Here is a 13,451-nt window from a genome sequence, read left to right on the forward strand (position 1 = left end):
GCTGTAGCAGCTGGAACCCAGCAGCAACCTCACACCTGGCCTGGTCACCAGCGAGAGAACCCCCTGGGTATGGATGTGGTGAAGGTAGGTGGGTGGATGGTGACCCACTGGGTTCTGTGAGAGCTAGAAGAACTGAGGACAGGCAGCGTGGCTGCTGATAGTGTGATTAGACAGGACCCGTGAGGTTTAGTCATGTGGAAAAACCAAGAGAGGAATTGCTGGGATGATTTTCAAGGACTGGATAAAGGGGAAGTAGATGGAGAAGGAGCAGGAATCATTTCCGGTGGTCGCTGGCCCTTCCTTCTTCCTTCCTGCCCCTCACTCCTGTGGTTTTTGAGTTTTGTCTCCCTTAATTCCCTTCTTTAAAATTTTTTTATTGCTATTGTAAAGGAGATGTACGAGGGGTTACAGTTTCACAAGTCAGGTAAAAAGAACATTTCTATTAGTCAATGTCACTCTTTTGCTGTCTCCCAGTTCCCCTCCCCCCATCAATAGAGTCACTAGCACTCAGTAAAGCCAGCTAGGACTCAGTTTAATAACAGCACAGTGGCTACTCTCCACTTTCGGGCTGATAGAGAGCAGCCCCGACCTTCAGTGGGGCTGAGCTTTTAAAGGTAAACACCACACGCAGATGGTAGTCACTGTGTGAAGTCACCTTACAATGCCCACAGTCAATAACCACAAGGATGAAACCACACACAGGTGACTGTAACCACTCACAGGTGGTCGAGCAGGTTAAGCATTTTTACAAAAACAATTTGGCTGCTAAGCCTGCCAGGTTGTTACAAGGACTGGTCCTGAAAACGGTGGACATGCTATCACCCCCAAAGCTCTATGACTCAAGAGCTCAGAGGTGCAAAAGGGTGTTTTGCGGGGTGGGGGGAGGAAGGTATGAGCATATCTGGAAAGTTCCATGATGAATAGTGTCTTCATTACCCAGGGCGTGTGTCCCTTTTTCCTTTTCCTTTTTGTTTTTTTTTTTTTTTTAGAGCCCCACCGTGGATGGTAGCTGGGGCTGCTTCTGTATCTCTTCACAGACAAAATTCAGTCCTGCAAGTTCAAGCTCACATGACTCCACATTTTCTGTAAGTTGATGCATTGTGTGTGTGTGTGTGTGTGTGTGTGTGGCAGGGGAGGGGGGACGGTTGCTACAAGGTTCACCAGATGTTCTGGGTTAGGTAAATGGACAGCAGGATTGTTTAGCAGTTACCATCTTAACTAGCTAGGTGGGGTTTCTCTCTAGAATTTAAAATGCTGGGAAAAAGAGAGAGGAGTTGACGTAAAAGGATTAGGGAGGAAAACATGGTAAGGAAGGGTAAACTCTGCTGAGGACAACTCCCCGAAGGAGTGGCTCTGTCACACCTGTCAGGACTTCTCTTATCAAACCAGGCTTTAGTTTATAACAAGCATTATGAAGGTACAGTAATATAATAGTAATTTTACCTGGCAGGCTAAGCAGGTGTTCAGGATCATTTGATGTCAAAGCGGGGCCAGGTTTCTGGTGTCCAGTTATGTATGTGTCTAGTAGTATATCAGTAAAGAAAAACCTTCAGGTCCAGGAGTTTAGCCTGCTGGTAGAGTGCTTGCCTAGCATGCACGGACACCCAGGTTCGATTCCTCAGTACCACATACATAGAAAAAAAAAAGCTGGCTCAAATGATAAAGCTCTAGGCTTGAGAAGGTCCAAGAACTGTGCTGTGGCCCTAAGTTCACGCCCCAGGACTCTCTCACACACACACAAAAGAAATATCTTCATTTTACTAAATCAAAGTCTGTTCTAGTTGGTTGCTCCAATGTCTAGGAAACAAGAGTGAGTAAGGAAGGAATCAAATTTAAAGTTTGTGAGGGTCTGTGAGTCTTAAAGCTTTTTTTTTTTTTTTTTTTTTTGCCAGTCCTGGGCTTGAGCTCAGGGCCTGAGCACTGTCCTTGGACTTTTCTCAAGGCTAGAGCTCTACCACTTGAGCCTCAGCACCACTTCCGGCTTTTTTCTATGTATGTGGTACCGAGGAATCGAACCCGGGTCTTCATGCATGCTAGGCAAGAACTTTAACCACTAGGCCAAACTCCCGGCCCCGAGTCTTAAAGCTTTATCCTGGGAAAGCACAAAGGGAGGAAAAGGAGGAAGAGGGCAGGAAGGCGCCATGTTGAGTAGAATTTCTTGCTTTTGCTTTTTCTTTGAGACAGCCTTTTTATTTTTTCCTCAGAACATTGTAATGGACTTCTATCTCTTAAAGAATCTGAAGCTTTTTTCCTTCCTTCCTTCCTTCCTTCCTTCCTTCCTTCCTTCCTTCCTTCCTTCCTTCCTTCCTTCCTTCTTCCCTTCCCTTCCCTTCCCTTCCCTTCCCTTCCCTTCCCTTCCCTTCCCTTCTTTCCTTCCTTCCTTCCTTCCTTCCTTCCTTCCTTCCTTCCTTCCTTCCTTCCTTCCTTCCTTCCTTCCTTCCTTTTGTTGTAGGGCTTGAACTTAGCACCTGGGCACTGTTCCTGAGCTTTTTTGCTCAAGACTAGTGCTCTACCACTTTTAGACACAACGCCTACTTCCAGTTCCCTAGTGGTTAATTGGAGATAAGAGTCTCACAGATTTTCCTGTCCTAGCTGGTTTTAAACCATAATCCTCAGATCTCAGCTTCCTGAGTAGCTAGAATTATAGGTGTGAGCCACTAGTGCCCAGCTCTTTTTGATTGTATCTCTTGTTTTGCTGTTGTGTTTTGACAGGATGTAGATGAAGGATTTAATGGAGGAAGGAGCACAGTTGTGGGCTCATGAGGACAAGGCTCACTGCTCGTCCAGGGGACTGTGGCAGGGGACACGTTTCATCTCACTGCTTTTGGGGATGAGCTGCTTAACTCCTTCACATTAAACTTGGCAAAGTGCCCCTTCCTTGAGGTATATGGCTTCTGGTGGCCAGGGAACTAGAACTGGCCTCAATCACATATGCTTTACTTTTCCATTGATAGCCACAACAACTTGGCCAATGGCCAAGTTTTGGAAAGCCTAGGGGCTTCCCAAAACTGCCTTTCATACCTGTCTGGAGCCTTGAGTGGGGACAGCACGAGGCCAGAGACATGACTGTCCCCTGGAAAGTCCCCTGGTCTCTGGAAGGCCCTTAGAGCAATGCAGACAAATGATAGGTGGTATGCATTACCAAGGAGGCTGCTGTGTGCTCCCCATATACCCTGTAGTTCTTTTTAGACAGACACATTGCTTTTCTGCAGTTAACCTTACATCTCGGTTCATTCTTTCTGTTTGCTGAGACATAGAACTAAAGACTGAGGATTGTTATGAAGTCATCAGACATTCTGGGTTCTGTAAATCCAAAGGATTGTTTAGCAGTTAACATCCTAACACTAGTTAGGTGGGGCTTCTCACTAGACTTTAGCCTTGCAAAGGGATTAGGGAAGGGTGGAAGGGCAAAGCAGGGAGAAGCAAGAAACTTTGCCAACACAACTACACAAAGGAGTGGCCTGTCACACCTGGGCAGACTCACCTGGGCTTTATATGTAGGGTGATTGTATAATTTATTATCTAAGATGGATCACTTTTGTCTGTGACAAATGCTAAACTGTCAGCATATGGGTACAACGGTCATGAACCAGAATTATTGTAGAAGACCAGACATAGAAGCCTTGTTTTGTCTTGTTTTGTTTTCCTTCTAGAAATATCATTTACTGTTGTCCTTATTGCCTGGTGTTACAAAAGCTTTGTGAAGCTACATCTGTCATTCAGAAATTGCTGTGATATTTCTCCTGCCTCTTGGGTAGGCAGGGAAGGTGATAGACTGTCAGATTTAGGATGGCATCATGTGTGATTTTCTTTTTTTCTGACATGGGGATGGTGCAAAAAAAGCACAGATTCAGTAGACACTTCATATCAAATTCTGAATGTTGGACTGGGAGTATGGCCTAGTGGTAGAGTGCTTCCCTAGCATGTATAAAGCCCTGGGTTTGATTCTTTGGTAACATATACACAGAAAAAGCCATAAATGGTGCTGTGGCTTAAGTGGTAGAGCACTAGCCTTGAGCTGAAGAACTCAGAGACAGCCCCCAGGCTAGAGTTCAAGCCCCACGACCAACCAAAAACCAAACAACAAATTCAGAGTGTTCATTTTTCCCCAGGCTAGTGTTATACAGTATGATCTCCCATCTGATCGCCTTCTACCCTGAGATGATGAGGGTGAGTGATGGACATGCCTCAAGGCACTGTGCAGCTAAACTATGGTGTTCAGTTGATTAGATGCATTAAATACATTTTCAACTTAATGAGGTTGTCAACTCAGGGTGGGCTTATCAGAACACAGTAATTGTGTTTCTAGTTATCCAAGGCAGAAGTGTGTCCTTTCCCGCCATGTTCTTTTGTCTTGTTTTTCCTGGATGTCACTGTATGAATGAGATCCAGTGTCCATGCATGCAGCCTCAGAGAGTGAAGTGTGGTGAACTGAAGCTGGCACCCCTCAGTTGAGGGCATGGATGAGAATGTCCTGAGGGCTCACTGCAATTCATATGCTCAAAGGTTATGTACTCTGTACAAGGCTGTGAGGCAGCCCTGTGTGATGGCCTGATGAAGAGAAGGAAGCATTGAAACATGAAAATAGGATTGTTTCTAGGGAGCTAAGCACTCCTGTTATCCAGACACCTAAGAACATTTAACTTAGCTAAGATGGGGCCCTGCTTAGTCTGGGCCAGAGGCACCATGGCATCTCCATCTCTTTCTGGGTGGAGATTTTGGGGAGGATGTACCAGTGGGACCTCAGCTCATACCACAAGGACAGAAAGCTGAGTGTTTCTCAGTCATTCTCTGCCAAGGTAAATGAGGTCATGCCCCTTTGCTTCCCACATTTTCTCTGCATTTCTGCTTCCTGGGAAATCCTGGTTGTTTTCAGGTTTCTGTGTCATTTTCCTCTGCTACATCACAGGGGAAAAGACCATCATACATCTTGGTAGGACAGCTTTGACACCAGACAGGTTAGGGGCCAAGTCTCAGCTTGGTCAGTAAGCACTGTGAGACTTTGGACCATTCCTTATTTTCTGTGTGAACTGTGAATGCTAATGGCTCCATTGTTACTGCTGCCGGGGCAATGAGACCTCAGTGCCTGGCTCACACCAAGAACTCAACCACACAGCACAGAGTTGCAGTGTGATCTTCTCCCACCCAGGTGGAGTACACATAGATTCAGATTATGATGGGAAAACATGAGTTTAAGAGATAGAGGGAAGGTGATAGTGAAAAACATGTACTTACAGGTCAAAGTGATTTCAAGAACTTTAGAAATAGGGTGAATTATCCTCCTATCTTCTGTCGAAATACACACAAGTCTTTAGTATTGGTTTTAGTTGTTTAGCTTTGGGAAGTGACACATTTACTTGCCTTTTAAATACTATCATCATATACATGCATACACAGCAAAATAGTAGGATTCAAAAGCAGCTTAAAATCCAGCAGCTTTTCTATACATTAATAATGAGACACACACACACACACACACACGCCACAGAGAGAGAGAGAGAGAGAGAGAGAGAGAGAGAGAGAGAGAGAGAGAGAGAGAGAGAGAGAGAGAGAGAGAGAGAGAGAGAGAAAGAAACCCAGGCTGGCCTCAAAGTCAATAACCTCCTGCCTTAGCCCTCCTACTGCTTGGGTTGCAGGACTGTGTCATCATTCTTGAATTTTGTTGAACTCTTTCAAAGAGTGTTGAATTTTTGTTTTAGCAACTTCCCCTCCTCCTCCTCCTCCTCCTCTTCCTCCTCCTCCTCCTCCTCCTCCTCCTCCTCCTCCTCCTCCTCCTCCTCCTCCTCCTCCTCCTTCTTCTTCTTCTTCCTCCTCCTCCTCCTCCTTCTAGTCCTGGGGCTCAAACTCAGGGTCTGAGCATTGTCCATGGGCTTTTCTCAAGGCTAGCACTCTACCCCATGAGCCACAGCACCATTTCCAACTTTTCTATGTACGTGGTACTGGGGAATCAAACTTGGGTCTTTGTGCATGCTAGGCAAGCACTCTACCATTAGGCCGAACTCCCAGCCCCTGGTCTTGATTCTTAATCACTATGCTACTATCACTATTCTGGCTTCACCAAATATTTTATGGAATTTTTATATTCTGGAAAATGTTTCAGACGGAGGATTTTCAGGTATTAGGCAATGCTAGTGGTATCTTTTCAAGTTACAATACCCAGTCCATCTGTCGACAAAAGAAAGTAATGCCTTTGTATACAAACAAGAGATATGACTCATAAAAGGCAAATCCAGCCACATGGATGACTCATGGTGACTTAAGAGGCTGGAGGAAGCAGCTGAGTGGTAGTTACCTGCTAATGTTTGGTTTTGATTTGATTGGGTTTAGAGTGAATGGACTCTGATTTGGGAAAGGTATATAACTTGGTTTACTAGGCCATTGACATCTTCTGTTCACTTTTATTTGCTATCAAAAGTGTATAAGATCTTTGGATGTGATTAGAAATGTGCAAATAAATTCAATTTGAATTAAGTCACCCTGTCAGGAAGAGTGGGGGAAGTAGACGTTGAGGGGAGGCACCAGGATTATATGGAGAAAGGTTAGAGCTATCTGGCACAGTGGGGTGATGCTGTGTTTATATCCTTCCTCCCTTTTCAGGGTACTAGAGAGGAGCTTGACTATTTGCAGCTAGTTGAGAAAGTCTTGAATCTCAGAGAATTGTGTTAGCATTTATTACAGATCGCTTCCTTGATTTACAAGCTTTAAAGGCAGTTGGAAGCACTCCATAAAATAACTTCTATTTTTGCTATGTAAAATTGTGGCGCATGTTTATGCTTTTCTTTTTTGCCTTGTTGTGTTGGTTTATTTTTATTTATTAATTTTGTCAGTCCTTGGGTTTAACCTCAGGCCCTGGGCTCTATCCTTGAGCACATTTTGCTCAAGGCTAGATCTCAACACCACTTGTGTTTTTTTCTGTGTATGTGGTACTGAGGGATTGAACCCAGGGCTTCATGCATGCTAGGCAAGCACTCTACCACTAGGCCATACTCCTGGTCCTATTCTTTAGGGGTTTGTCTAAAAAGAAAATTCAGAGTTTTTCCAGAAAGTAGAGACTATATTTTCATGACACATGAACATGGAGGAATCCTGTCATGTATACATCATTGTTTTAGCTTCCATGACAATTTGATATTTATTTATTTGCTAGTTGTGGGGACTGGACTCAGGGCCTGAGCACTGTCCTTGGGCTAGCATGACAATTTGAATTCAAGGTAATATGTATGATACATATTTGCTTCTGAAATGTATATTTATTTGACAAATCAGTGTTCCTTGTTCACATCTGAAAGGAACTGACACTTTGTATTCATGGACAAATGAAAAAGAATCAGAAATCCAACTTGTCTTAGAGTCTTGACTAATGACTAGGAAACTATTCAGCTGTAATGATATCCAGCATTTAAACACCCCTTTTTCTTCTTTACTCTATATGTACACCAACTATTCCCCTGGATCCATTTATTTATGATATGTAATATCACAATCACATATGTATGTGCATGTATATATACCTGCATGCATACATATACATCTATATTCACATATATACTCACTTATCCAGTATTTGGGATCAAGTTATGGCCACTTGAGTATGCTTGCTTATAGTCCCCAGTAGGCTTCCTGGAGACCCCTTTAATATTGCTGTTCTATATTGTCTTTGTCTGTATTCTGTTGTCATACAGAAATACCTGAGTCTGGGTAATTTTTAAGGATGTAGGAAACAATAATATGTCAGCTATGGTGAAGCTTATGTGTAATAACAGCTCCCAGAGGGCTGAGACAGAAAGCTCTGGAATTCAAGACCAACTAGGCTCTCCTTGTCTCAGACCTTGTCCCAAAAGAAGAAGCACAGTAAATGGAAGGAAGGAAGAAGGACAAGAAGGAGAAACTGAGTATGATGGTACATGCTTTCAATCTCAGCTACTCTGGAGCAGAAGGATCATGAGTGTGACATTCCTATAGTAAGCAGATGCCATACAATTTGTATTTTATGGTGGCCTTTTTGGGGACTGTACTGGCACAGACACAACCTCAGTCTCTAAGTCTGCCTTGTAGCTTTTAACTTAAAGGTTGTGCTCTACCATTTGAGCCACTCTCCTCCACTTTTCACTGGTTAACTATGGACGTTCCTGCGTGGCCTAGCTTCAAACCACCATCTTCAGCTCTTAGTCTACTGACTAGCTAGAATTACAGGAATGAGGTACCCAAGAACAGAGCTTACTTGCAAACGTTAATATTCTGTACCTAAAACTGTAACAAACAAGTCTTGACTATCTTGAAAACTTGGATAAATTTTCATCTTCTCTGTTTGCCAGTCCTGCGGCTTGAACTCAGGGCCTGGGTATTGTCCTTGAGCTTTCTCAAGGTCAGTGCTCTTATCACTTGAGCCACAGCACCACTCCCAGCCTTTTCTGTGTATGTGGTACTGAGGAATTGAACCCAGGGTTTTGTACATGCTAGGCAAGCACTCTTCCACTAGGCCACACTCCTGGCCCTAGACAGTTTTCTGAAACAATTGATATTTCATATTTCCACTGGCAATATAGGATACTATTTCTCTGTATCCATGTCAGCAATAGGAATTTTAGCTTTTATGATTTTTGCCTAAAGTAGGGCACAAAGTGATACATTATTAGAGTAGCTAGCTTTCCTTCCTTCCTTCCTTCCTTCCTTCCTTCCTTCCTTCCTTCCTTCCTTCCTTCTTTCCTTCCCACTTTTTCATTCCTCTCTTCCACTCTCTTCCTTACCTTCCTTCCTTCTGTACTACAGTACCTTGGTTTTGCTAGGCCTACACACTACCATTTGAGTTGCTTACACATTTATTTCTGTCTCTGCTGGTAAATTTGAGCCTTTTATGTTTCCTAACAATATGCATTTTATTTTGAATGGGTTTTTGATAACTTGATTGGTCCAGTTTTCTTTGTAATGTTTGTCTTTATGCTATCACATTTGTAAGTGACCTTTTGCATGTTTGAGTGCTAATTTTATGTCACCTATATTACAAATATTTTCCTTTGGGCAAGTGTTTTACTATTGTTTGTTTATGAGCTCATTTACTGTCCTAAGGACTTTGGTTTTGTTTCTATTTGCTGTGTGTTTTTGTGTGTGGTTTTGTGTGTGTGTGTGTGTGTGTGTGTGTGTGTGTGTGTGTGTGTGTGTGTTGGTACTGAGGCTTAAACTCAAAGCCTGAACAATGTCCCTTAGCATTTTCTACTCAAGACTGGTGCCCTACCACGTGAATCATACCTCTACTTCTGGCTTCTTTTGATAAGAGTCTTAAAGTATTTCTACCCTGGACTGGCTTTGAACCACTATCCTCAGATCTCAGCTTCCTGAGGAGTGAGGATTTTATACATGAGCTACTGGTGCCCCATCAGGATTTAGTTTTCTTTTATATAAACCTTTCATATATACCTCCTGTTTGTCCATTCCTTCATTCTTCATTTAATTATATTGTAATATATACTAGACTAATACGACTCTGTAAGTCCTTAAATGTCATGGTTGTCTACATTATCATTAGGTCTTTTAGAAATATGCATATTTATTTATTTTTTTTTTTGCCAGTCCTGGGCTTGAGCTCAGGGCCTGAGCACTGTCCTTGGACTTTCTCAAGGCTAGAGCTCTACCACTTGAGCCTCAGCACCACTTCCAGCTTTTTGTATGTATGTGGTACCAAGGAATTGAACCCAGGTCTTCGTGCGTGCAAGGCAAGCACTTTAACCACTAGGCCAAACTCCCAGTCCCTGAAATATGCATATTTAAATATTGCCACTAATCACCCTAGTTCTCTTTGTGGATGCTTGATCTCTAATGTGCTTAACCGCATTCTTGTATATCAATAGTATCATCTTGATGATACCTTTCCAAATGTCTTCAGTCCTGCTCTACCTGGACTTCTTGCTTCCTGGCTTGGTCTGCAGCATTTATCTTTACCTGTTGCTTAGGTTCCATATCTCCACTCTCTTGTATTAAACTGCCCAGCAGCTATTGAAGAAAGCATATGAAAATAGCTTTGTTTTACCTCACATTTAGTTGATAATGTAAGCGGCAAGAGAACTCTAGGTTGAAGTCATTTTCTCTTGTAATTCTAAAGCTATTCCTCAATTGTGTTAACTGAGAAGGCTGATGCCATTTTGATTACTGTCAGTTTATGCAATTCCCCGCTGTGATTCCTTCTTCCTGGCTCTTCTGAAATCTGTAACTTACTGTAGATATATTTTTTCATATATTACTTTGAGTATTCAGTAGCCTTGTTCAGTATAAAGTTCCTTTAGTCAGGAAGTGTTGCATTATTTTATTTGTGAATTTTTTTCTTGCTCTGGAATTTTTGGCATATAGATATTGGACTTCTTAATCTTCTAGTAGTTACCAATCTCTGTCATTTTCCATCTTGTTATTAAGGTAGCTTCCTATTTGAGTTTCATAATTTTTCCATAATTTTTTAGATTCCCAAAGGATAATACTAATCACTTTTGATTTAAGTTTTCATCTCCCTTATCTAGCATTCTATTTTCTCTATACTCTACCCCATTCTTTCGATAGTACTGGGGCTGAAATGCAGGGCCTCATACCTGCTAGTCAAGTGCTCTACCACTTAGCTGTAGTCTCAGCCTCAGTTTGCCTTAGCAAGCCGAGGTGGGGATGGGCTGTCTTCTACAGATGGCTTCATCCGTATGAACACTTGGCATGAGAGATCTTTTTTTTTTTCCAAATTGAAATCTTCTTACTTTGCCCTTTGAGTCAAATCAGTGCTGAATCAGTGCAGCTGCTCTGTTTCCTTTTTGTCTGTCTGTCAGTCCCATCTGTCTCTGGGAGAATCCTCTGCTTTGTGGACCTTGTGGAAGTTAGGAGTTCTCTTCTCAAGGGTCAGCTCTTCTGCCTTAGACAGGTCTGTGATGAGGGCTAGGCCAGGTAGACGACCCTACCTGGACTATGAACCTGGGAGGGACCAGCTGGAATTACTTGTCGGTGAAGGTGGAGATTAAGGTTCTGGAGAAGTGACTTAGGAGTTGTGTCTAGTCATCCCAGCTAGACTGTTCCCTGAGGCTGTACTGCCACCTGGCCTTCCTGTTTCAGTTTGTTTTCCACACCTAGTTCCTGTCCTTTGCCATCAATGAGACCTTTTTTTTTTCTGTCTAAGTTAGTCAGTGTTGACTTTTTATTATGGACAACAAGAACTATGACATAAAAAAGTTCTCTGAGTCCCCTTTTTCACTTTCTGTTGGTCAGAGTGTACAATGTGGCTGTCTTCCCCTCTGCCCCTCGGTGAGGACTGCTCTCAGGGTGAGGGAAATTCTCTCCATGGTGGGTAGACTGTAGACACCTATCTAGGTCATGGCCACAGGTCAACACTGTCCTGAACTATTCTTGGGGCACATAGGCAACTGATTGGAAGGGACACAAAGACATGGTGTGCCATGCTTGAGAACAATAGATGATGGCTGCCACTGATGCAAGGTGGCTTTCCTAGAGAAGGAAAAGAGCTTTGCAGAAGGGCTGGGGGACTCAGACTCTACATTGGAAATGTTCCAGAGGATATTTATTTATTTATTATTGGCCAGTCCTGGGGCTTGAACTCAGGGCCTGAGCACTGTCTTTGGGCTTTCCTCAAGGCTAGCATTCTACCACTTGAGCCACAGTGCCACTTCCAGCTTTTCTATGTACGTGGTACCAAGGAATCAAACTGTGGTCTTCCTGTGTGCTAGGTAAGCACTCTACCACTTGGCCAAACTCCCAGGCCCAGAGTAACTTTTAAACACAACTTCCTCTTCTTAAGGAAATTTACTTACATATGTCCCATTTTCTGTGATTTATCAGAATGTTTATGTCTCCAACAATACTTTAGTTGTTTTAAAAGGATAAGGGATAATAGTCAGATGTGATAAACCTAGCACTTGAGAGACTAAAGTTTTAGGATTGCTAGTTTGAGCCCAACTTGGCTCCATAGCAAGTTCTAGGGCAATCTGGACTACATAATGGAACCAATCTGGAATGAAGAACTATTTCTTTTCTTTTCTTTTTTAAAATCAACATCAAAGTTAATTTGAAGACAAACAATTTGAAGACAGACGTTGTCTGCAGGAACAATGGAGCAAGTCACTTCTGAGGAGCCCAGCAGCTTGGGGATCACATTTATTAGAACAAATGAAGAAAAATAAGAAAGCCATTTAGCTGAAGAAATTGCAAGTCACTTGCAAATCAACTCATCTTGGAGTGGAAGAATCCTTGATCATATCTTAATATCAAAAAGTAAGCGGACTTCTGTCTCTGAATGTCTCATACATTTGAAGAGGCAGCTGTACAGTCTCCTACTTTCTACACAGGATGAATTCTTTGTTTCAGCCTACTCTTAGAGGAGAAGCAACAAGCACAGCACCATCTCCCCAGACAAAGAGCCTTGGAACATTCCATTTTGTTGATTTGTACATCTCTTTATACGTCTCCTCATCAATTTCTATGATGGTCAAGGTTTCTTCCACATCTCCCAGTATCATATTTAAATGTTGGTCGTAAGCGTGTAATCTGCCTCGTTCTCAGTCATTTCTCATCTTCACATAAATACGCTCCTCCAGGCTGAGCCTGATGAGATCTAGGGGCTCCTCTACAGTATTGGGCGTTTGTTGCTGGTCCACATCGTCCTCCATGTTTCAAAACTCTTGAAGCACTATTTCTTGTACTTAGTCCTGTGATCCTGGGTACATTTACTGAGCACCTTGGGTTCATCTGAGGAATGGGATAAGGTGATCTGAGTGTCTAAGAAGAATACTCTGACACTGTACGATAAGCATACAAAATTCTGTACTGGACTCAAGTAACTTTTTTTTTTTGTCAGTACTAGGGCTTGAACTCAAGGCCTGGGGCACTATCTGAGCTCTTTTTGCTCAAAGTTAGTACTATACCACTTTAAGTCACAGCTCTATTTCTGGTTTTCTGGAGGTTCCTTGGAGATGAGAGTCTCATGGACTTTCCTGCCTGGGCTGGCTTTGCACTACAATTCTCAGAGTTCTTTTTTACCTATAGTCAGAGATAAGGGACAGTGCCCTTCCCTTCACCCCCTCCCCACCAGATGTATTAGATTGAGGGCTCAGGAACTGATAGCAAATCTTATGCAAGTGTTTGGTTAGAAGTAAAGGAGCAAGTAATGAGAACTGAAAGAGGACCAGGAGTTGGGGTGAGGTGAGGTTGAAGCGAGGTGAAGTGAGGTAAAGGGTGGAGTTGGGGATGGGAAGTGGGTGTGGGGATTATAGAGTAGAGTGGGTGGAGACCAGCCATAGACAGTGTCTTGACTTTGGGTGCTCTGACAGTTGTTTAGCCTTTTGCTGTTTCTTAGATACATTGTTTATGGAGCCCGGAAGCCTTGAGGCTTGCCCAGGTCCAAATTTGCAGTTTAAGTGGCCAGTCTTTTTTTTTCAGTGGCCAGTCTTTTTATGCGATAAGATAGATGGTAT

The 13,451-nt window shown here is 42.9% G+C and overlaps 1 pseudogene; it reads right to left on the reverse strand.

The window, feature by feature from the left end:
• Window positions 1–12,341: 12,341 nt before the first annotated feature.
• Window positions 12,342–12,647, reverse strand: LOC150049717 (U6 snRNA-associated Sm-like protein LSm3 pseudogene; annotated as a pseudogene).
• Between the last annotated feature and the right edge of the window lie 804 nt (window positions 12,648–13,451).

The sequence above is a fragment of the Megascapheus bottae genome, chromosome 19 (assembly GCF_031878675.1).
Source record: "Megascapheus bottae isolate mThoBot1 chromosome 19, mThoBot2.hap1, whole genome shotgun sequence".
In the NCBI taxonomy this organism is placed as follows: domain Eukaryota; kingdom Metazoa; phylum Chordata; class Mammalia; order Rodentia; family Geomyidae; genus Megascapheus; species Megascapheus bottae.